The 24,324-nt window shown below is 39.9% G+C and overlaps 1 long non-coding RNA gene across 1 annotated transcript; it reads left to right on the top strand.

Annotated features, from left to right (window-relative positions):
- The first annotated feature begins 6,343 nt into the window (after positions 1–6,343).
- LOC145524859 (uncharacterized) lies at positions 6,344–11,055 on the top strand. Its single transcript, XR_014067894.1, has 3 exons — positions 6,344–6,436; positions 6,821–9,411; positions 10,927–11,055. It is a non-coding gene; the product is annotated as an uncharacterized LOC145524859 (long non-coding RNA).
- The last annotated feature ends 13,269 nt before the right edge of the window (positions 11,056–24,324 follow it).

The raw sequence follows: 24,324 nt of genomic DNA, 5'->3' as shown, positions 1-24,324 counted from the left end.
ATGAGAGAAAGGGGTTCCAGTGGTCACTGACTCTGCCCCAGGATGAGGCAATGTTCTGTAAGTGATGGTTAGCAAGTGTGGATGGATTGGATCACTTGGTGGAGAAATGAAAAGGGATTTGGAGTCAGAACTAAGGATTTGCTGCTGGTCATTATTACTGGTGACTTAAGACATTGTGTTTGGCTCTTTTCCTATTGTTGGAGATGATCATCATCTTTCATTAACTTCCAGAGAAAGACTACTTATACTGAGACATTAACGTTCGTTGTCAAAGCCCAGCAGAGGATCAATGTCAGGTTTGCTCAAAACCACCACCTGCATACATGGTCATTTCTGCAGCTGTAGCTGTTGGAGGGTGCTGTGGGGTGCTGGGGTGCAAATACAGAGCCAAGATTTTTTTGGATATCATCTTTTGGAGCCAAGATTCATCCTAAGGAGAGATTGAATTGGGGGACACTTCCCCAACAGGAGGACACTCCCTCCTGTTACCCTATCCTCACATACATGCACAATCTGTCACTCTTTTTAAGACAAAATTAGAAGAAAGTAAGCAATTGTCTAGGGAAGCCCTAAAGACAAAAATAAGTCACAGATGGTAGGATGTTGAGAAGTACGGATAAGAGGAGTGAAGGCTAAGCTATCTATATTTCCTTGGTGATGGGAATTAGATGTGACATCTTGAATTGTAAATATCAAGAGGAGGGGTGGGCATCATTGTCTAGCTAATCAGAAGATTTCACCCTTTTCCTTGGGTCCTTGAAGAGAGGAGAGCTGGGATCACTTTTACATTCTCTGAGAAGGCACTGGACTTCTCCTTCACATTGATGAACAAAATTAACTTTTAAAATATTCATATGGCCAGATATTCCATTTGAAATATTAACCAACTTTGTTTTTCCTTCCAGGAAGTTCTCTTCTTTTCTCTCTTTTCCCAGATTCAAGCATTGCGTCCAGAGCTTATGGAAGAGCAGGAACAAAGGGATCTTCTTGGTTTTGGTTTTCAAAAGACTAAGCCCTTCAGAGAATGAATGGTTAAAAGAGAGAAAAATAGTGTTTAAGTATATTGATAATAATATTATTAAAAATGGGGACCATTCAGTCTTAAATGGATCATAAAGAATAACCTAATGTGGAGAAAATGTCGTGTCAGACCTCTTTTGTGAACCTATAGCCTGTAGCTCACCAGGCTTTTCTACCCATGGGATTTTCCAGGCAAGAAAACTGGAGTGGGTTGCCATTTCCTGCTCCAGGGTATCCTGACCACGGGATCAAACCTGCATCTCCTGCATTGACAGGCAGATTCTTTGCCAATGAGCCACCAGGGAAGCCCGCAGAGAATTTTTAGGGCAATGAAAATACTCCATATGATACTAAAAAGGTGGATACATGTCGCTATACATTTATCTGACTCACAGGTACAAAAACCAGAGTGAGCTGTAACGTAAGTCATGGAGTTAGAGGATAATGATGTGTCCATGTGGGTTCATCAGCTGTAACGAATGTGCCACCCTGGTGGGGGATGTTGATAATAAGGGGGATGTACGTGTGGAGGAGGGAGGCATATAAGAAATCTTCGTACATTTTTCTTAATTTTCCTGTGAACCTAAAACTGCTCTAAAAAAATAAAGTCATAAAATATCAAATATTTCCACCCATGATTTATTATAAGCATCTTTGTCACTTATATGCATATCTCAGAGCATGCTTGTATGTAAATGTATAGATCACACATGAAAGACACGTGGATTGACTTGTTCTGTATCTGCCCTTGAGTATGGGATTGGTTACATAACACAAAACTAAAATTATCTGGAAAAGATTATGATATCAAGATTCCCTTAGGAACACAGGCTCATCATATCTTATTACCCTTAGCATTTAAATGACTTTCCAATTGTCTAGTTTGAAGATTTGATACTAACATTGAAATATATACCCTTTTGACTTGCTCTGCATGGGTACAGAGAGGAATGATCACAAAACCTCCTCATACGACTCAAGCATTACTCCTTTACAGACTTGAAATCTGCCATGAAATGTGGATTCAGAATGCAGAGCATATCCAAACTCAGTTGAAGAATTCTCCTCTACACAGTGTTCCTACCGTGGGTGCCTATAATGCTGTAGATGCACTACCCACCCAATTCTTTCTCCTCTTAGAACCTGTGATAAATACACTTGGTCACTCACATTTTACAAACAAACAAAACCTAGGCTAAGTAATCTTTCCCTCCTCAGAAGGAAGTGCATCACCAGAGTTATTAATGATCTGTAGAGAACAGAGCAGAGACAAAGCTCTGTATTTTGACCAATGCATTTTGAGAAAATCCCCGAGTTTTTGTTTGTCGGTTTGCTTTTTAAGGGTATGTAGAGGACTGTCACTGAAAGGAATAAACCCTGGCAGGAGAAATAGATGAATATTTCAACCTGGTGTTATTTTGCTTTTGGCCCAGAAAGGCAAAACACAGTTTTGCTAATAGATTTTTTTTCCTCCTGTCACATGTACTGCAGGTTATAGAACGCAAATTATGGTAAATCTCCTGCTCTTTGCATTAGACACAAATAAACAAAAAATGCCAACTGAACAAAAGAATATGATTTATAATTCTCTACAATTGCATCTCTTTCCAGCAATATATAATCATACTGCCTTTCTCATTTTACAGCTTAGGAGAAATGGGAAAAATCACAGTTTTTTTTTTACTTTTGCTGATAAAAAATAATAAGTAGAATAATAAAATTCATCTATTTTCCTGAGAGCATTGTGGAGAAAGAGCAAAATTCTGTGGCTGTTTATTAATCAGTTGGATTTGTAAATGCAGAGTATTTGACTTGAGTTCAATCTGCTCCAAAACAAATAGCCCCACAGCATGTTATGCATTAAACCATTTTTCTCAGATTAAAATCTTCCGAGTGGAGCCTTCCGGGCTGTGATCATGCAGAGTGCTGAAGGCTTACTGGTACTGCCATTCTGATGGAAAAGACATTTCCCTCCAATGCCATCCTCCGGGGCTGCCTCAGGCTCATCAGATATCCACAGTGCCACTCTCTGTGCCTCCACTTTGAACTCTAGAAAGAGAACATTCCCTGATGGCTTGGTGGGTAAAGAATTCGTTTGCAATTCAGGAGACCACAGAAGATGCAAGTTCAATCCCTGGGTCAGAAAGATCCCCAGAGAAGGAAATGGAACCCACTATAGTATTCTTGCCTAGAAGATTCCATGGACAGAGGAGTCTGGTGGGCTACAGTCCATGAGGTCACTAAAGAGTCGGATTCGACTGAGTGCACGCACACACACACACACACACACACACACAATTGTCTGTAAAAACATAGTAGGGGGTTAGTTGAAAACAAGATCAAGTTTTCCATTTCATATTTTGTAGGATATCCATTTTTGTCCGATTTTATCCAAGGACTTGATATGTTGCCTACTTTATGGTGTGTTCAGTCAATCCAAATGGAAGATAGGCAGACCACTTGCCACACAGTCAGGGGAAAAAAGAGAAGTCTGACCTTGGTGTGAAGATTGAAGTGTTGATCATCATGCTGGATTAGACGTCAGTGAATGAACCCCCTGGTTTCTGTAGGTGCCCAGGGATGGTCTGCTGTGAATGCATCTTCCTCTGGGACCATGGCACCCCCTGGCAGCCTCGACTCTGACAAGTGTATACTGCCAGCTTCAGAGGGTAGGATTTGGAGTAGACCCCTGGATTGGGATCCCAGATCTCCTGCTACCCACCTATACAGCTTCAATCTTATCTATTCTCTCTGCATCTCAGTGTTCTCATCAGTAAAATGGGAAATAGTTGTATCCTCTACCTCTTGGCAGTTTTATGGGGATTGATGCTTTTGAGCTGTGGTGTTGGAGAAGACTGTTAAGAGTCCCTTGGACAGCAAAGAGATAAAAGTCAATCCTAAGGGAAATCAATCCTGAACTTTCACTAGAAAGACTGACACTAAAGCGCCAATATTTTGGCCGCCTGATGTGAAGAGCCAACTCACAGAAAAGACCCTGACTCTGGGAAAGATTGAAGGCAGGAGGAGAAGGGGATGACAGAGGATAAGATGGTTGGATGGCATCACTGACTCAATAGACATGAGTTTGAGTAAACTCTGGGAGTTGGTGATGGACGGGGGCGGCCTGGTGTGCTGCAGTCCATGGGGTTGCAAAGAGTCGGACATGACTGAGTGGCTGAACAACAACAAAATGTGAAAAGCTGAGAACAATACTCATCAAAGAGGAAAGAGCAGATAAATATTATCTATTATTATTACTTTTCCTGACAGGGTTTGCCAGAAACATTTTTTTTAATATCTTAGGATATTTTTAATACAATAAGAAGGCATGTTCACTGCAGAAGAAAAATAGAAAATTTAGATAAGCAAATATAAAAATCAATCTTAATCCACCATGTAGAAACACCTTCTGCTAACATTTTGATGGATACTCTCCCAGGTTTTATTTCCCATGAATATACATGCAGATTTTCAGGACTCTTGGCCGCAGGTGACAGAAACTCAAACCCCAGGTTAGGGCTCAATTGAGTCTGCCCTGCCCAACCCCACCCCCTGACTGATGTCCCTTAAAGAAGAGATCGGGACCCAGAGAAGCACAGCAGGAAGCCAGAGAGGAAACCTAAGGAGAAACTAACCCTGTCAACACCTAGATCTCAGACTTCCAGGCCAGAGGCATGCTTATAAGCATCCTGGAATTCTAACCTCAAAATAACCTAGGGAGGATTAGGCCAAGATTCTGATGAATTAGCATCAGGATGCTTGGAAACTTGGTGTTAGGGCCCACCCTGGAAGAGACCATGCATACGAGGTGCCCACAGTGGGCAGGCAGTGGAAAGACTGTAGCAGTGCCAGAGCTCCTGCCCCCTACCCCCAGCACTCAGTTCATCTCCACCCTCAAATCCTTGACTAGATCACATAGATAACTCCAGTTTCCCTTTCTTCCAAGTATATGTTTATGTTATTTCAGTTTGTTCTACATTAATGAGCTCAGCCCCTGTTCCAGATGACAATCTCTTTGAGGATGACCCGGGGACCACATCTGTTTACAGCAGGCACCCAGGTCACTGTACACACAATTCTCCTACTCACTGTATTTGCTGGCTCAGCACACGCTTCCCCCAAACACCTGAAGCTTCAGAAGAGAGGCCAAGGGCCTCTCTTTTCGTCCCTAAACATGGTTGCTTTCATTTGAGGCTGGGGCCCATTTCTATGGGAACCAACCTGGCACTCTCCCTGCCCATAAATCAAGGATGTCAATCTTCCCTCCTGTCAAGCTTTAACCAGAGCCAATTGCACAAGAATTTAAGTTGCTCACTTCAGTGTCCTTAGGCTATTTCCTTTCTGGTTAGTCTGGCCTTGGCTAAAAGTTTTGGAACCACATTCTAGACAACATTAAACTTTCACTCCCATTCGTGTTCACGCTCACAGCCCCTCAGAGTTTGACAAATTGTTTCAGTTCCCACCAAAGCCAGCTTAGCTTGGCAAATCCATCAGACCTGCCAGCATCTGCAGAGTGAGTCTAGAGGGCCAGATATCTTGTCTCAACTGGTAGCTCCTTTATAGGCAGGATGCCCATAAATTTGTAATGCTCCAAGTCACAACCAGTGCCTAGCACATTATAGGTGATAATAGTGGCAATAATTAGTTTTATTATGTTTTGGGGTTACCTCTCCTAGGAAACACTCTGATATGCATTTCAGAGGCATCAACCTTAGCTATATTTTACACTCTGCCATGTTACTTGTGGCTCAGGCACTTATGTTTAATAGCTCCTATGTGTGCTCAGTCATGTCTGACTCTTTGTGACTCCATGGATTGTATCCCACCAGGCTCCTCTGTCCATGGAATTTTCCAGGCAAAAATACTCAAATGGGTTACGATTTCCTACTCCAGTGTGTTTAATAGCTACTGATGGATAAAAATGCATTTGCTACAACAGTTCAAAACATTCATTAAGTACTTAGGGATCCTATTATGTGAAGACACTGTACTACACAGACAAGCAGAACCAAGCACAAGGTTCTCATTTTTTTTTTTTTTTTTTTGGTCCACATCAAATAGCATGTGGAATCTTAGTTTCCTGACCAGGGATGGGACTCGAGTCCCCTGCATTGGAACCATGGAGTCTTAACTGCTGGACCATCAGGGAAGTCCCAATGCAAAGTTTTAATCCTGGGAAGATTTGTAATCCCAAAGATGAGACAAGTGTGTGAGTGATTAGGAACAAGATGTGACTAGGATCAAAGCAATCAGAGCTATGGGTAGTTGGGTTTGTGAGCTCAGCAGAGGGTGACATCATGGTTAGTTCCGGAATCAAAAAGTCATTTTTAAGGAGGCAACAATGAAACTAGACCTTAGGATATGGCAAGATTATAATCTGAGTTGGAAGAGGCCTTTGGGTGAAGGAACAGCTTTGGTAAATGACCATTAGGGGAGATTTTCCTTTTTAAGAGAGAGAAGAGCAAGCTGGGGTGAGTTGAGTGTGTTGAGGAGAAAATAAATAAAGAGCCCTGGCCTGAGAGTTAGAAAACAGTTCTCAGCCTCTAGTAGACTGTATGTCCTCAATAAGTCACTGAAAAGCCCAAGGCCCAGACTCATCTATATGATAAAAAATTTGGGTTTCAGACTCTTAAAATCTACCAGTCCTTTTTGTTTCCTCTTGTTAAGGAGCCAGTGTCCTTGTGCTCTCTAGTTGTGAGATGTTTCTATCCAGTGGTTATCAGAACACATTTATTTAACAATAGGATGTTCCTATCCCTTCTTCTTAAAACAGCAATATCTGCTTTTTGTTACGTTCTAGGTTTGGAAGGCCACAAACTTTGTTAAGTTTGGTTTTGGCAATCCCGTACAAAATTATACTCTCCAGGAAGACCTTTATCTCAGAGTGGGAGACCTTCTCGCTGGTTCCAGAAGCATTTCATGAACCATTCTTCTCACCTACTTACTGGTTATCAGGCTCCTATGATTTTCCATGACATCCACCCCACCCAGCTGCTCTGCCCCAACAAGAAATCTTCAGGCTGCAACTCTAATCTCACCGTCTTTATGAATCCTTGCTATTGCTCCAGATGCACATTTTTTCCCTTCCCTGATCATGTGGAGATGCTGTTTTCCCTTCCAGCGCTGTGGGGACTGTCACCTTTACGTCTCATTTCAGGAGCACACGCCTCAGTGCTCAATAGTCTACATGTCCCTTGGTGGGCCATACCCCATAATTGCTGAGTGTCAGCTGTGCCTTATTCAGTTCTAGAATGCCACTCTAGAAATGCTTACTGGTAAGCAACTGAATCCTAGAAAACTGAAGATGTCTCCAGCTTCAAGTGCAGATTTGATAAGCAAGGAAGCTCCTGTACATGGCCATGTTACCCTAGAGAGTTTTCTGCCCTTTTTTTGTGGGGGCAAATTGAAGCGTTTGAATCTGTGGGAGGGGAAGAAAAGAAGGAAGCAAACAGATTTCCTTAGAAAGTTCTTCCTGATGTCCTAGTGTCACATGGCTTCCCTCTGTGAAGATACTTCTGCTCCATCCTCCCTTCTTGGGATCTAACTATTTGGAGAATTGAAGTCCATGAAGAGAAGCGAGCAACGCTCCAATACTTTTGTAGATTTTCAGTGAATGACAATCAACCTTGTCATTTTCATTAAATGGGTTGGGAATAAGAGGAAGTCAATAGTCTATTGCAGAAAGTGGTGGAGATGTTAACTGAACATTGTATAAAAGAATTCAATGACACTGAATCTGGAAATTCCAGGGCTTTTGCAGGAAATATATCTTTTTTACAGGTTGGAAAGATAGGATGGCTGCTAAAAGTCCCTGTAAGAGTTCTATGCACTGTGAACAACATAAATGAAGCCTTGAAAACAATCACTGCTAAAAAAATATCTTTTAAAAACCACTTAATACATATTTAAGAAAGGAATTAGCTTCCCTGAATGAGACCTAGTAAGCAGTGAAATTCAGCCATGGAGTCTTGGCCCTAATTTATGCTAAGTGGACAATGATTGATGTCAAATTGCAGAGGAATACCTATGAAATTACCTACTGCAGTCACACAAATATCAGAAGAATTTATCATAATTAATGATATTGCTCTGAGAACCAAAGGAAGGGTGAGGAGTTTGCATTTCTTATGAAGTGCTGACTATATTATTGGCTTCAGCTAATAATTACAGCACCCAGGCTTGCTAAATGGCAACAGTTAACATGCAGGGGTTGTAAACAAGGCTCTGTCTATAGGCAGGCTCAGTTTAATCTTCAGCCTGAATGTGAGTCGCCTGTTTCTACAGTATATAATGTGTCAGTTTGCTCAACCCTTCTCTGTTTTGGAAGACCAGAGGTTAGCAAGAGCAAGAGGATGCAATTCCCTGTGCTATCCCCATTACCTGATGAGGCTGTTCTAAAGAAATCATCTGAATATCAGAAAAAAGTGACACCTAGAATATTCACTTTGAATTTTCCAGGTCTATCACTCAGGACCTCAAAGCCTTACATATCAAAGGAAGCAGTATACAATTTTTCAGATGTAAACAAAATAAGAGAAGGCCACTGTGTATTTTGATTTCTGCAGTTTGTTATCTGACTTATTTTACATTCATCCAGTCTCTGACTTAACCCTCCCAACCATCCTGTGGGTGGGGGTGGGGGCAGAATTATGATTCTTATTTTACAAATAATGAATGGATGCAAGGGGATCTTCAGTTAACTGGCACTAGATTACACAGCCAGTAGAAGGCCAGGCTGTAATTAGATCCAAGGACTATATGGATCCAGATTCCAGGATCCTCCCATCCTCCTATCAGCCAACGGACAAGGACAGAGCTGTTGCTTCCTTGGGGCTTCCCAGGTCGCTTAGTGGTAAAGAATCTGCCTGCCAAAGGAGGTGATGTGGGTTCCATCCCTGGGTTGGGAATATCCCCTGGAGGGCATATTCAAGGTAATGGCAACTCATTCCAGAATTCTTGCCTGGGAAATCCCATGGACAGAGGACCCTGGTGGGCTTCTAAAGGAAATCAATCCTGAATATTCATTGGAAGGAATGATGTTGAAGCTGAAACTCCAATACTTTGGCCACCTGATGTGAAGAACTGAGAAGATCCTGATGCTTGGAAAGTTTGAAGGCAGGAAGAGAAGGGGACGACAGAGAATGAGATGATTGGCTGGCATCACCAACTCGATGCACCCAAGTTTGAGCAAGCTGCGGGAGTTGGTAGTGGACTGGGAAGCCTGGCATGCTGCAGTCCATGGGGTCACAAAGAGTCAGACACGACTAAGTGACTGAACTGAACTGAACTGAACTGGCTCTCACTAGTCTCATGAACTCTGACTAGGTCTGGGAAGAGGAGCTGCTGGCCTGGGCTAAAGCTTAGTCAGGACTTTTCACTTCAGATGCTGAGGTCTGTTCACTTGATGCCAATTTTAGGTGGAATTCCTAGGTCATGACATGGGTCTAACCACAAGAGTGTGGGATTAGCCACAGCTCTTCCAGGATGCCGTTCATTCATTTTCATATGCATGCTCTGGCACACTTAGCAATGAATGCAGTGTGAGTGTATGTGAATGACCTGGAAAGCTGGTGAGGCCCATTGTTTCTCCACCATACAGTTCATTAAGCCTCTCCAAGGATGCTAACATTTCCCCAAACTGCTAAACCTCTGGGACTGCTTCTCCATGCCTCCATGGAGAAAAGTGCTCCATCAGAGCACTTTTATTATTTGTCCACCGAAGACTTGTTCTGTTACTTTGCTGTCCTTGTTGTCTTTCTTTTAAACCTGAGTTCCTTCAGAGTAAGAACAAGTCTCTTCCCTTTTGTTGATTTCCTTGTATGTGATCTGGCACCTAGTGAACGTTCAGTAAATGGCTGTGGGATGCATGGGAAGGGACACAGCATGGTTGACTGGACCTCACTGGCATCAAATCCATGATAACCTTCTTATCATAGTCTCCTAACCATCAAGGCTAACCAGCCATGGCCGAGAGACACCAGTCTGATTCCTAAGAAGAACAAGTTCCAAGAGCAAGTCTATAGCTGTCAGAAAATTGGCATCCTGTATAAAGTTAGTGTCCGCTCACTACAGCAAAGGGCTGGCGTGTGTTTCCTTTGCTAAGTGTACTTTGGTGTGAATAATGAGTAGATACCTAAGTGAGAAAGTGACTTCGCTTTGAAGGTTTTTTTATTCCTCCACTAAGAATGTGGTTCTATTATTTTCAGAGCTGCCACCACTGTCATCCAGGCTGTTGTTTTTTTTTTCTTTCCCTTGTAGATTTCACACAGCTCTTTAATGGAGCGTGTACTGTACGCAGAGAGTTGATAGACCTAATGACCAGGAAAGACACTGTTGGCTTTCTTGACTTTGGACTGACTTCCAGGGTCCAGAGTCTGAAGAGACCCGTGCAGAATTTGACTTCATCCTCAGCATAACTTTGTCAGTAGATTCCCTAAAAGTTAGGAACAATGGTCCAGGGAAATGGCAACCTTCAGAGAAAATGGTATACTATCAAAAAGGAGTCTGACACCGTGGACTCCCAGAGCTTGCCTATGGCAATCTGAAATAATTACTCAAGAGAAATTGAACTTGGTGTTCTTTTATCTCATGACAAGAATAGAAGAGGGAGGCTTGCCAGGTAAGCATTTACTATGAGTTTACTTTCATTGTTTTATTTATTCTTACTGCAACCCGATGCTATAGGTAATGTTTCTCCACTTTACAAGTGAGGGAATTGAAGCTTGGAGAGTGTCAAAAAGTTGTCTAAAGCCATGCAGTAAGAAGGAAAGTCAGAAACTGAAACCACATGCAAAATATCTAATCTTTCTACAATATTTTGTAGGAAGCACTCAAATATTTAGTTTCCTGTACTTAGCTACCCATAGTGGTGAATGTGCAATTTCATCTCCTTTATTCCTTGAATAGTCTCCTCCTGCTTTTGTATGTGACTGGCTCCTATCAGGCCTGATAAAGGAAGAATCTCCTCCATGAAGCTTTCTTGATCCTCCAAACTGAATACCTCCCTATCCACAGATCTGCATCCCAACTCTGCTATCCTAAGTAAGTGAAAGTCACTCGGTCGTGTCCAACTCTTTTGTGACCCCATGAACTATATATTCCATGGAATTCTCCAGGCCAGAATACTGGAGTGGATAGCTGTTCCCTTCCTCAGGGGATCTTCCCAACCCAGGGCTTGAATGCAGGTCTCCCACATTGCAGGCGGATTCTTTACCAGCTGAGCCACAAGGGAAGCCCAAGAATACTGGCATGGGTAGCCTATCACTTCTCCAGGGGATCTTCCTGACCCAAGAATCAAGCTGGGGTCTCCTACATTGCAGGTGGATTCTTTACCAATTGAGCTATCAGGGAATAATGTAAGTTGTCTTACTTACATTATTATATGTATTAACATATATTAAAATTATTTATATGTTTTCCTTATTTATCATGTGCTCTTTGAAACAAGAGCCTTCTGTCATATTCTTCTTTATGACCACAGATAAATAGCAGGGGTTGGGTTATGAATGGTCTGAGTTATAAAAGGAACTCTTGACCTGTGTTTAATTCAACATGGAAAAATTTGGGGAAAGTGAAATGCTTTTGATGGAGACTGAGATGATGTATTGGTGGGATTGTATTGTAAGAGAGTAATGTGCTAGTCAGGACCAAGGTTAGCACTTCCATAAAATGAAACTCTAGGGTACAATGGACATCACTGATGTGTTATTGTAACTTTAATAAATGCTTTATTCTCCTTCAAAGAAAGAAAGAAACTCTAGGGAACCAATGGTATTTTCACTACTGAAAAGAGACATACGTTCATGTGGGGCATCAGACTATTTTTTTAAATGTATGCTCCAGCAGTACATGAAGAGATATATAATTTTTATAAATATCCTTGAAAAGTAACTCAGCAATAACCATGGGTAATTAGGTGATCCCAAGAGAAGAGGTGGAGGAAGTAAGTAAGTAAGCAAGCTCCATCTGTAATTCCGGTGATGATGCTGTGTGGAGAAAAACAGGGGATCCATCTGGGGTCCTGGGGCTTTGTATGAGAATACCATTGTTTTATGAAGAAATAAACACACCTGTGCTCTGAGTTTGCCAGCAGAGCCAATCTGTTTCACATTTTAAACTCAACTCAATTATAAAATCAATGAGTCCCTCTGGAACAGAAGTGTGTCAGGATCATATCCCCCTTCTCCAAATTAGTGTCAACAATCCAATACCAATGCCCAAGCTAGAGTTCTCTCATTGTATGTGCTTGCCAACCTGGAAGGTGGCACCAGAGTCTTTATGTGGCTCTCATCTCAGCTCATTGACCAGTATCCAGTCTCCTTAGTAACACAAAATCTGAAGCAAAACCAAAACAAATTAATCAAAAGTTTTAGGAATTTTAAATAGTGTTGTCTTTGAAAGTCTGGAAAAGCAAAGACAGCAAAAATCATCATATGAATGTTTTCCACAAAAATAAACCGAAGGAAAAAAAAAAAAAAAAAGAAAAAGTCCACCCTGTCATTTTTCTGAGTTTTTTCAGTGGAGTTGGGAAAAATCTGTTGTATATGTGCATGTATGTGTATGTGCATGTATGTGTGTGTGCCTGTATGTGTTTGGGGAGAGCAGTGGACTTGATGGTAGTGGTCTCTGGCCCCCAAACTATGTACCAGTACCATGTGTTTATTCCAGCTCTCATTTAGCAGAAGCCCAAGATTTTCGAAATTAAGTTTTTCACTGAATTTTAGAAAGCAAATTAATATTGTTTACTTGTTTGTTTCTCCACAAAATATGGCTTTTTTAAAGTTAAGTTTTGAGATTAGTATAGTGCTATGTCCCTAATGCTCCATACAGAGCCCAGAACATGATAGATCAGCAATAAATAGTTACTAATCAAGTAAAAGATGAGGGGAGAGGAGAGAGAGAGAGAAAGAAGAGACAATTGATAACTGAAATCTTCTGATAGTTCCTAAAGTTCCTCTGCACTCTTAGAAACAGATACCTTGTGAATATTTATTCCTATAAGCCTCATGACCCAGGATAAGTGTTGATAACCTACAGTGCAGTTGCTGGCACTCAGGCTGATATTCACTAGTATATAGTCTGGTACCCACTCTGCTCAGCCCTTGTGAGAATGATCAACTACCACACTTCCATCTCCTCATTTATAAGATTCAGAATGTGAATTAACCCTACTTCTATGATAAATCTAGATAGTGTATTAAATATCAATGACATCATTTTGCCAACAAAGGTCCATATAGTCAAACTATGGTTTTTCCAGTAGTCACATGCAGATATGAGAGATGGATCATAAAGAAGTCTGAGCGCCAAAGAACCGAGGCTTTCAAAAGTGGTCCTGGAGAAGACTCTTGAGAGTGCCTTGGACTGCGTGGAGGTCATATCAGTCAATCCTAAAGGAAATCAACCCTGACTATTCATTGGAAGGCCTGATGCTAAAACTTCAATACTTGGGCCACCTGATGCAAAGAACCAACTCATTGGAAAAGACCCTGACGCTGGGAAAGATTGAAGGCAAAATGACGAGGGGGTGGCAGAGAATGAAAAGGCTAGATAGCATCGCCACCTCAATGGACCTGAAATTGAGCAAACTCCGGGAGATAATGGATGACAGAGGAGGATGGCACGCAGTAGTCCATGGGGTCGCAAAGAGTCAGACACAACTTAGTGACTGAACAAAAACAAAACAATAGTTTCTCTCAGTCTGAATCTCCCACATTCCCAATGATCCTTTCTGCCCAAGACTCTCTTCCACATTTGGTACCACCCTGACCCACAAAGCATACATTAACAGGTTTCCTTCCTCATAAGGCATGGGCATTTTGTTTTTTTAAAGGAAACTACTTGGAGAAAAGGCCCCCATACTCTATTGTGTAAGCCAAAGAGGTGACTCCAGAAATGAATATTTCAATCCAGGTTGTAAAAAGACAGGACTAACATTTAACAATATAGTTTCATATATCTGTAGTTATTGGCTTATCAATTGAAGTATAGTCAGATCAGACTAGAAGTGCCTACTCAGACTGTTTTTGGAATCAGAAAATCAGAGTATGAGGCTGAGGCCCACCTTCCTCATTAGCTAAGCTGTTGTGATGTTATCTTGACTTGTCCAAGAGAGTGACCACTAACCTTTATACCTATTCACATTTAAATGTAAATTAATTAAATGACATAAAATTTTTATTACTTAATTTTTAAAAATTTAAAATTGCAATTAATTTATTCTTAGTATTTATTTATTTTCTAAACTGTAAGAATTTAATTCCTTAGGCATATCAGATTTCAAGGACTGAATAGCCATGTGTATTATATTGAAGATAGCACAGACTAAAAAACACACTCATCATTGCAGAAAATTCTACTCCCTGGTGTTGCATTAGGAGACACCATAGGCTTTTTGTTTGTTTTTGTGTTGTTTGTCTTTGTACTTGTAATGTCACTGGAGCCCCAAAAAACAATTATTTTGTTATTTGTAGATAATGTTATATGATGTTTGAGACCTCTTCTTGTGAATGGGCTACTTTTGGACTAGTGTGTAAATAACAACTATCTAATCAAGGAGTAGAGAACTGTGATCACATAAAATCATGCTTACTATTTTTTTCTTCTGTTAGATCACTCTGCTATGCTTTTTTTGTCTTTCTGGGCCTTAAGACTGAAATTTCACAGACAATAGAGCTGATCTTCTCTCCCTTGTTCACCATAATAGATACAGAAATGGCAGGCCAGTAGCTGGCATATAGTGGGACAAGAGGGACCTAGATCATAAATCGTAATTTCTCTTATGCATGAGTAACACTCTGGTGGGGTCATGTGACCCAAATGCTTATTAAATGTACCTCGTGAAAATGCCTGAGACATGTCTAGCTGTATAGTCAGATCATGAGGAAGCCAAGAATTCACTGCTTTTCCTTCTTGTTTCCTTTTCTCCTTTTTCTCTCTTCCATCTGTCTCTTCCTACCACCCCTAAACACATATTTCCTGAGTGTCCATGAGATTAGGAGAAGAGATCCATGAACAAACACTGTCCACAGAATTCATGGAATTCACAGTCAAGGAAACAGACAACAAAAATACAAATGTAATTGTCCAAGAATGTAAGTGCAATAAAGGGAAGGGGTGGGAGGAACTGGGAGATTGGGGTTGGCACAGATACACTACTGATACTGTGTATAAGCTAAATACCTAATGAGAACATATTGTATAGCACAGGGAACTCTACTTGATGTGCAGTGGTGAACTTGAATGGAAAGAAAGTTCAAAAAGGATGGAATATATGTACATGTGTGGGTGATTTATTTCACTGTACAGTAGAAACTAAGAAAACATTGTAAAGCAACTATACTCCAATAAATATTAATTTAAAAAAGGGATACAAGATGATCAAAAAACAAAAAAGCTTTAATAACAAGGAAACTTAAGTGCCCTGGAAGGTAGGAGGTAGCAGAATAATGAACAATTGTATTCTGTTTTTTACCTTTTATAAATTAGTTCTTCCCACAGGACAGGTTAGAGAATGTCTATAGTGTAAACGTATGACATTGCTGATGTTCCATGCATGGTGACTAAGCCTCTCTGAGCCTTCTGGCCCAAATTTTCAAGGCTAGTCTCATGAAACTGTTCTCAGAGCAAGAGTTAAGAATTACTGCAGGTAAGAAGAATGGAAGACAGTTGGAAATGGATGAGGACTGTGAGGTGCTACTGTGAGCAATTTTCTATAATACAAAAATAAATTTGTTCTACCAAGGGCTCAGGAGGGGAAAGGTGAGGGCACACACATATTTCTTTGTTGGCATTTATGTTTTCTTGGCAGCTTTGTTACTTTGGACCCATCAATGTCAACTCATTGATCCTGACTTAGCTTGTTGGCTCTCTCCACTGGATAAAAAAAATGTTGTTAAATTATATCAGATCCCATGATAAAATATATTCAGCTGTCTCCATTGCTGAAAGCTTGTCCTGACTTCTGTGGTTACATTATGAGTCGTGATTTTTTCTTTATTCATCTCTTTTGTCTTTCTCTGTTATTGCTCTTTTTATCATAGCATCCTTGTCTTCCATCTCCATGCTGCTCAGATTCTGACTGATGAGAAGGTATGGGTGGTTAATTGCTGATGCCTATGAAATTCTGAGTAATGGCTTATTAAAGGGTTCAGGGTCTTCCTTTGATGACATTTAAGAAATATGATAACGTGTTAAAATGTACCTAACATCTTTCTGATTGCGTGTGCGCATATGGTTAGTCTTTTCTCAAACGTACTCATGCAGTGTTACTTTTGGAATGCAGTTGTCTCCTCAAAGTGGCTATCAAGGGAATTAGGACTCAAATTAAGGATTATTAAAAAGACATTCACACTGAAATATGTTATTACTGCAAAAGCTGTTCTTGCATTAGCAAAAATGAAGTTAGTGGAACAACTGGCATTTACAGCTCAGGCTGTAAATCAAAATTCTGCAAAGCATTCCTGTTTTTCCACTCCAATAGCAGCCTTTCTGCCACAATTCTGTCACTATGAACTTTGGCAAGTACCTCATCGTATAGAACACCAGGCAGGCTTAGAGACCAGTAGAATGCTTGATTACTACTCCTTGCCATTTGCCACAAACCCTGACAATTTCCTTTTTGGCATTTGGGAAATTGGCTCAGCAGGAACTTGAGAATCTGAATACTTGATTTGGGGCTCTAGTACTATTGCAATTTGTCTAATCAGCTACCTGATTTGCACTGTGCTATAGATTGGACCCACTAAACATAAAAGACACATGCCTGATCTTTAAGAGCAAAAAATTTGCAGTTTTCCTAAGCTCAGCCTTCCTCCTATTTCTCTAGCTCACTTTTTGTTTCAGACACTGCTGGCTCCTCCTACTGAAATCTGGGCCTGATCCCCATTCTTCTCTCTTTTCACCTTCCCCTTAGAAGCAATGTCCAAACTTACCAGACATACCATAAAACCTTTTGTTAACCTCCTCAATGTATATTGAATCTACTCCCTCTTCTACTGCTCTTCACCTTCACCGTCCTTTGTGTTGTGTGTGCCTGCTTAGACGTGTCTGACTCTTGGCGACAGTTCAGACTGTAGCCAAATAGACGCCTCAGTCCATGGGATTCTTCAGGTAAATATATTGGAGTGGGTTACCATGTCCTGCTCCAGGGCACCTCCTTGACCCAGGGATTGAACCTGCATCTCCTGTGTCTCCTGTATTGCAGGTGGATTCTTTACCAGCTGAGCCACGCTATTGTTGTTTCTTGCCTGTGTAATTGCAGTGATGTCTTAACTGTCATTATTTCCTTCTGTTTCTTCCTTCCCAGGCTACTTCTCCTTTTCTCAAAGACTCCATTTTCCACAACTCAGAAGTGAGAGGTAAATCTCACCATAGTCTTTCACCAAAATCCTACCGATAGTTTTACATTGGGCATGGAATTGAGTTTGAACATGTTAACTTGGTATTTAAAAGCCCTCTGTATTATGACCTTTGCTTAATTCTCAAAGTTGAATCTGATTTCATGTTACTTCTGAATTATATGTAGTTTTTCTATGGACTATTTCACCACCCCATGACCTTTCTCTCTCTCTGTCTCCTCTCCTACCACCCTCCCTCTTTACAATACACACACACTCTGGCTAGCCAGATGATTCTCTTCAAGTCCAAGACTTGCCTGGAGGAAGTCGTCATTGAAACCCTGGGTATCCAGGCTGAGTTTCAGATCTCCTATGCATGCCCTCGTAAAATCACATTCTCATGATAAAACACACTTCTAAGTTTCTTTTAAAAGTAACTTCATTGAGATATAAAAGTGTTCAATACATTGGTTTTAGTATTATACAGAATTGTGCAACCATCATCAGAATCAATTTTGGAACATTTTCATCAGCAAAAAAGAAAACCTAGATTCATTAATATTCACTTCCTTTTTCTTACCAAACTCCCTAGCTCTAGGCAACTATTTGTTATTCTATTTTTTTTCTCAACAGATTTGCCTATTCTGGACTTTTCATTAGAGAAGGAAACGGCAATCCACTCTAGTATTCTTGCCTGGAGAATCCCACAGACAGAGGAGCCTGGCGAGCTACAGTCCATATGGGTGCACAGAGGCAGACAGGACTGAAATGACTTAGCACACATGCATGGGCTTTTCATATAAACAGAATCATACAATATATGGTCTTTGATTCATTTTTTTTTAACTTAGCATGAGGTTTTCAGGGCTTCCCTGGTGGCTCAGATGGTAAAGAATCCGCCTGCAATGTGGGAGACCTGGGTTCGATCCCTGGGTTGGGAAGATCCCGTGGAGAAAGGAAAGGCTACCCACTCCAGTATTCTGGCCTGCACCATGGAGTTGTAAAGCAAAGAGCTGGACAAGACTGAGTGACTTGCACTTTCACTTTCTTTCATGAGGTTTTCAAGGTTTGTCCATGTTGTACCGGAGAAGGCAGTGGCACCCCACTCAAGTACTCTTGCCTGGAAAATCCCATGGACGGAGGAGCCTGGTAGGCTACAGTCCATGGGGTCGCTAAGAGTAGGACACGACTGAGTAACTTCACTTTCACTTTTCCCTTTCATGCACTGGAAAAGGAAATGGCAACTCACTCCAGTGTTCTTGCCTGGAGAATCCCAGGGACGGTAGAGCCTGGTGGGCTGCCATCTATGGGGTCGCAAAGAGTCGGACACGACTGAAGCGACTTAGCAGCAGCAGCAGCAGCCATGTTGTACTATATGCCATATCACTTCTTCTAATTACTGTACATTGGAAATATTACACTGTAGTGATATGCCTGATTTGATTTATCCATTCATTGGTTGGTTATTTGGATTGCTTTCACATTTTGGATATTCTGAATAACTTTTATGTAAATATTTATGTACAAGTTTTTGTGTGAATGTTTTCAGTTCTCCTGGGTATGTACCTAGAGGTAGAATTACCGGGTCATATGGCAATTCTACATTAAATCTTTTTTTTTTTTTTTAATGAGGTAACATTATAACATTATGTAAATTTTGTCTAAAGAAATGTGGAAATACTAATTTGGAAAGATATGTGCATTCTTATGGTCATTGCAGTATTACTTTACTTAACAGTAGCCAAGATATGGAAACAACCTAAGTGTCCATCAAGGGATGCATGGATCAAGTTGTGGTATATATACATACATAATTCCATTGTGTATATATATATGTATGGAATACTACTCAGCCACAGAAAGATGAAATTGTGCCACTTGTAACAACATGGATGGATCTTGAGGTGCTAAGTCGCTTCGGTCATGTCCAACTCTTTGTGACCCTATGTGACTATAGCCCACCAGATTCCTTAAGGGTATAATAAGCATATAAAAATAATTCAGGTGGAGAAAGACAAATACTGTATGATTCCACTCACATCTGGAATACAACAAACATACAAATGAAAAATAAAATAAATGAATATATCAATCCAAACAAAAACAAACAGAGATACAGAGACAGAGGAGTGGTTACAAGAGGGGAGCGGAGAGCAAAATTGGTAAAAGGGTTTGTTTGTATGGTGATGAATGGAAACTAAATTTTTGGTGGTGAGCATGCCATAGCTTACGTAAGTAGAAACATAATGTTTTACACATGAAAACTTATATAACATTATAAATCTATGTTTAATCTTTTGAGGAACTGCCAGATTGTTTTCCATAGCATTGCACCATTTTATATTTCCAACACCATTGTAAAAGAGTTCCAATTTTTCAACTTGATGACACTTTTTACTATCTGTCTTTCTGATTATAAAAGAAATGGTGAAGTGAAATTTCATGATGGCTTTGATTTGAATTTCCCTAATGGAGAATTATATTGACAATTTTTTCACTTTGTATATATTCTTTGTAAAAATATCTATTCAGATCTTTTGCACATTTTCAATTGTTGCCTTTTCATCATTGAATTATGAGTCCTTCTTTCATTCTCTGGAGTAGGAAATGGCAACCTGTTCCAATACTCTTGCTAGAATAATTCCATTGACAGAGGATCCTAGCAGACTACAGTCCATGGAGTCATTTATTCTGTCTATGAGACCCTTATCAGTAAAGGATTTATAAATATTCTTTCTCATTCTGTGAGTTGTCTTTACTTTCTTGATAATATTCTTTTAATTTCCTTTTAATTGTGGTGAAATTCAATTTATTTACTTTTTCCTTTTGTTGCTTGTACTTTCAGTGTCATAGCTAAGAAATCACTATTTAATCTGCAGTCAGAAAGAATCACTCCTATGTTTACTGTAAGAAGTTTATAAGCTATTACATATAGACCTTAGACACACTTCTAGTTTTCATGTGTTGGATAAGGTAGGACTCCAACTTCATCATTTTTCATGTGGGTACATAGCTAGCCAGTACCATTGATTAAAGTATACAGTTTTTCATAGCATTCTCTTATAATTTCTTTTTGAAATTTCTATAAAATTTTGAATAATGGCCCTGTTTTATTCTTGATTTTGTTAATTTCATTTTTTCTCTTATTTTCCTTGGTCAGTTTAGCTAAATGTGAGTCAAATTGGCTGATATTTTCTAAGAACAAAACTTTTTCATTGTGTATTTTTACTGCTGTTTTGCTTCTACTATTTCATTAACTTCCATGTGAATTTTTATGATTTTATTCCTATCCTTGTTATAACTTTTGCTTGCTTTTCTTTTTATAGTACCTCAACAGGAAAATTAGGTTATTTATTTGAAAATTTCTTAACTGTAGATTTTTATAACTGTAAGTTAAGAAAAGAAAGAAGAAAACTTCATTTAATAATACAACTTGCTAGGAATTTGACTAGAATTGCATTGAATCTATAGACCAAAGTTGGGAAGAACAGACCTCTTAAAAATATTGAGTTTTCCTCTTTATGTCACTTATTTAGTTCTTCTTTGAATTTGGAAATTTTATAGTTTTTGTCAAATAGATTTTGTAATATTTTGCTAAATTTATACCTGAATATTTTGGGGGAGCTTATAATACAAATGGTATTTTTGTTCATTGCTGGTATATAAAGAAGGAATTTATTTCGTATACTAACCTTGAATCTTGCAGCCTGCTATAATTGCTTATTAGTTCTAGCAGGTCTTCTGTAAATTCTATCAGACTTTAATATATAGATGGTCATGTCATCTGTGAACAAAGATAGCTTCATTTCTTCCTTCCCATTCTGTATATCTTTTATTTCCTTGTTGTCTCATTGTACTAGCTAGAACTTCTGGTACAATGTTGAAGAAGAGTGATGTCATTGTACATCCTTGACTTGTGCCTGGCTTTATGAGGAAAGATTTTGAGTTTGTCCACCATAAAGTATAATGATGTGTATGTTAGTTGCTCAGTCATTTCTGACTTTTTGTGACTCCGTGGACTGTGGCTCACGAGGCTCCCCAGTCCATGGGATTCTCCAGGCAAGAATACTGGAGTGGGTTGCCATGCCCTCCTCCAGGGGATCTTTCCAACCCAAGAATCCAGCCAGTGTCTCCTGCATTGGCAGGCTGTTTCTTTACTCACTGAGCCATAGCTGTAACCTTCTTGTAGGGATTACATATCAATTTTAGCAAGTTTGTCTCTATTCTTAGTTTACTGAGAGCTTTTTGTCATGAAGCAGTATTGGATTTTGTCAAAGAGTTTTTCCACATCTGTTGATGTAATAATGTGATTTTTGTTTTCAGCCTATTGATATAATGGATTACATTAACTGATTTTTGAGCACTGAACCAGCCTCACATACCTGAGGTAAATCCTTCTTGGTCATCATGTATAATCTTTTTAATACAATGTTGGTTTTGATTTGCTAATATTTTGCTGAGGGTTTTTACATCTACGTTCATGTGAAACATTGGTGTGTAGTATTCTTTTCTTGAAATATCTTTGGTTTTGGTATTAGGATAATGGTGGCTTCACAGAATGAGTCAGGAGATATAATCTTGGCTTCTGTCTTCTGAAAGTATTGAAGGGAACTGATATAACGTCTGCCTTAAACGTGTGGTAGAATTCACCATGAGCTCATCTGAGCCTGTTGCTTTGTTTTAGGCAATTTTGAATTATTCATTAAAATTTTTAAATACAGACAAGTCTATTATCTATTTCTTCTTGTGTGAGTTTTGATAGTTCTGTCTTTCAAGGAGTGTGTCCATTTTATCTAGGTTATCAAATTTGTGGGCAAAGGTAAATTTGTGGATCTTCATGTGGGTTCAGATTGTTTTGGGGTTTTATCCTTCTTAGCAAAATTGTGCTTTTAGCCTGAAAGACTTCAGTATTTCTTGTAATATGGATCTACTAATTTTGTTTATCTATGAATGCCTTTGTCTTCTAAGGATTATTTTTCTGGATTTAAGATTCTTAGCTGACTGCACTTTGAATATGTTATTAACTGCCTCCTGGCTTCTAGTTTTTTTCTGGTGGTAAGACTTTAATTTTATTGGGGGTCTCTTGCTCATGGCAAGTTGTTGTTTTCTGGCCCCTTTTAAGTCTTTTGTCTTTTATTTCAATATTTTTACTATTATGTGTTGAAGTGTGGATCTCTTCGCATTAATCCACCTGGAATTTCTTGAGCTTCTTAGATGTGTACATTAATAGCATTTATCAACTTTAAGATACTTTCCACCGTTTTAAAATATATTTTGCAAAAGAGATCTTCTGATTGTCAACTGCAAGAGGCTTGAAAAAAGACTCTGATAGGGCCATAACTCCTGTGGCTGAGGCAGTCCGTGTCCCTTCATGCTTGGCACCACCGGGGATCCCCGCAAGCCAAGCAGCTGTGCCACCTTCACACTCAACCTTCACTGGGGCAGACCTGCGACAGGTAAGAAAAAAGTCTTGCATATATACATGCAGGGTCGCTTCAGTCATATGCAACTCTTTGAGACCCTGTGGACTGTGGCCTGCCACGTTTCTCTGTCAGGGGGGTTCTTTAGGCAAGAATACTGGAACATATTGGCTAATACAGGTTGCCATACCCTACTGCTGCTACTGCTAAGTTGCTTCAGTCGTGTCCGACTCTGTGCGACCCCATAGACGGCAGCCCACCAGGCTCCGCCATCCCTGGGATTCTCCAGGCAAGAATACTGGAGTGGGTTGCCATTTCCTTCTCCACCATACCCTGCTAGAGCACTATATTTCCTGCAGCCCTAGCTGCCAACTCCCCTGAGTACATGGTGCTGCCAGAACCCTTGCGACCCAAGTAGCTGCACCACCTCCACACCTGGCCCTCATTGGGGCAGACCAAGTCCTCCAGGGCAGCCTCAGGAGCAAACCCCAGCAAACCCCTCTTCGACCCACAGGAAGAGATGGAAATAAAACCACAATTGAAACCCAGGGGCAGTATGGCTAAGGAAAAAGACCCAAAACCTTCCCACCAGCTGTACAAGCTGCAGGTTAAATCCACATGATCAACTAGGCAGACCCTGTGTCTATGGAATAGATAAAAGGACACTGAGAGCTCCCACAAAAGAAAATGTACTAGTTCTGATAGCCGTGGACACTGGAGGCAAGAACACACAGTAGGACCAGATTAGATTCTGAGCTGCCCCCACAGCAGATCCAGAGATCAGCACAGTGTTGGAGGGCATACTAGGAGGTGAGGTGGACTGTGACTCCCAGCAAGGGAGAGGACTCTGACAGCAGTGATCCAAGAAAAACATTTATTATTCTTATGTTATGACTTGTTCTATAGACTCTTTTGGATTTTCTTTTCCCTTTTTTACCCCCTCTGTTGTAATTTTTGATCTTATTGGCACTATGAAATATAATTCAGCTTTTGAGCTTTTATTTTTCTTTTTTCCCTCAGTCACATTTTTTTATTGTTGTTATAAACCTCTGCCTTTATGTTGAGCTTTTGCAGTTCTGTGGAGTTCCCCCCTCCCCCTTTTTTTCTTTCTTCTTCCTTTTTTTCTCTTAATTTTAATTTTTTTAACGTATTATTTTTTCTACATTTATTTCTTGGTTTGCTTTTCCTACTGCTCTTTTCCCCTTGCAGTTAATCTTTGATGTATATAAATCTTTATCTACCTTTATTTAACTTTGCATATCTATTCTTTCTTTCTTTTCCTCAACATATTTGTTAGTTTTCTTTTCATTGCTTTATTCCCCACTTGGCACCTTGCTTTAGTTTTGTTTTCCAGCTTGTGCTTTAGTTAGTTTTGTTCTTAACTGGTAGATATAATTTTTGGTTTCCTTTGTTCATCAGGTCAATCTATTGTACTATATTTTTGTTGGACTGTTTTGATTTTGCTTATGGGTGTATATGAATATATGTATATTCAGTCACACTTTTTACTGTTATTATAAACCTCTCTGCCTCTCTGTTGGGCTTTT

The sequence above is a fragment of the Giraffa tippelskirchi genome, chromosome 10, assembly GCF_054371585.1.
Source record: "Giraffa tippelskirchi isolate mGirTip1 chromosome 10, T2T-mGirTip1v1.2.pri, whole genome shotgun sequence".
Taxonomy (NCBI): Eukaryota; Metazoa; Chordata; class Mammalia; order Artiodactyla; family Giraffidae; genus Giraffa; species Giraffa tippelskirchi.
Note: the sequence above shows the minus strand (reverse complement) of the source record. Positions and strands in the feature narration are given on the sequence as shown.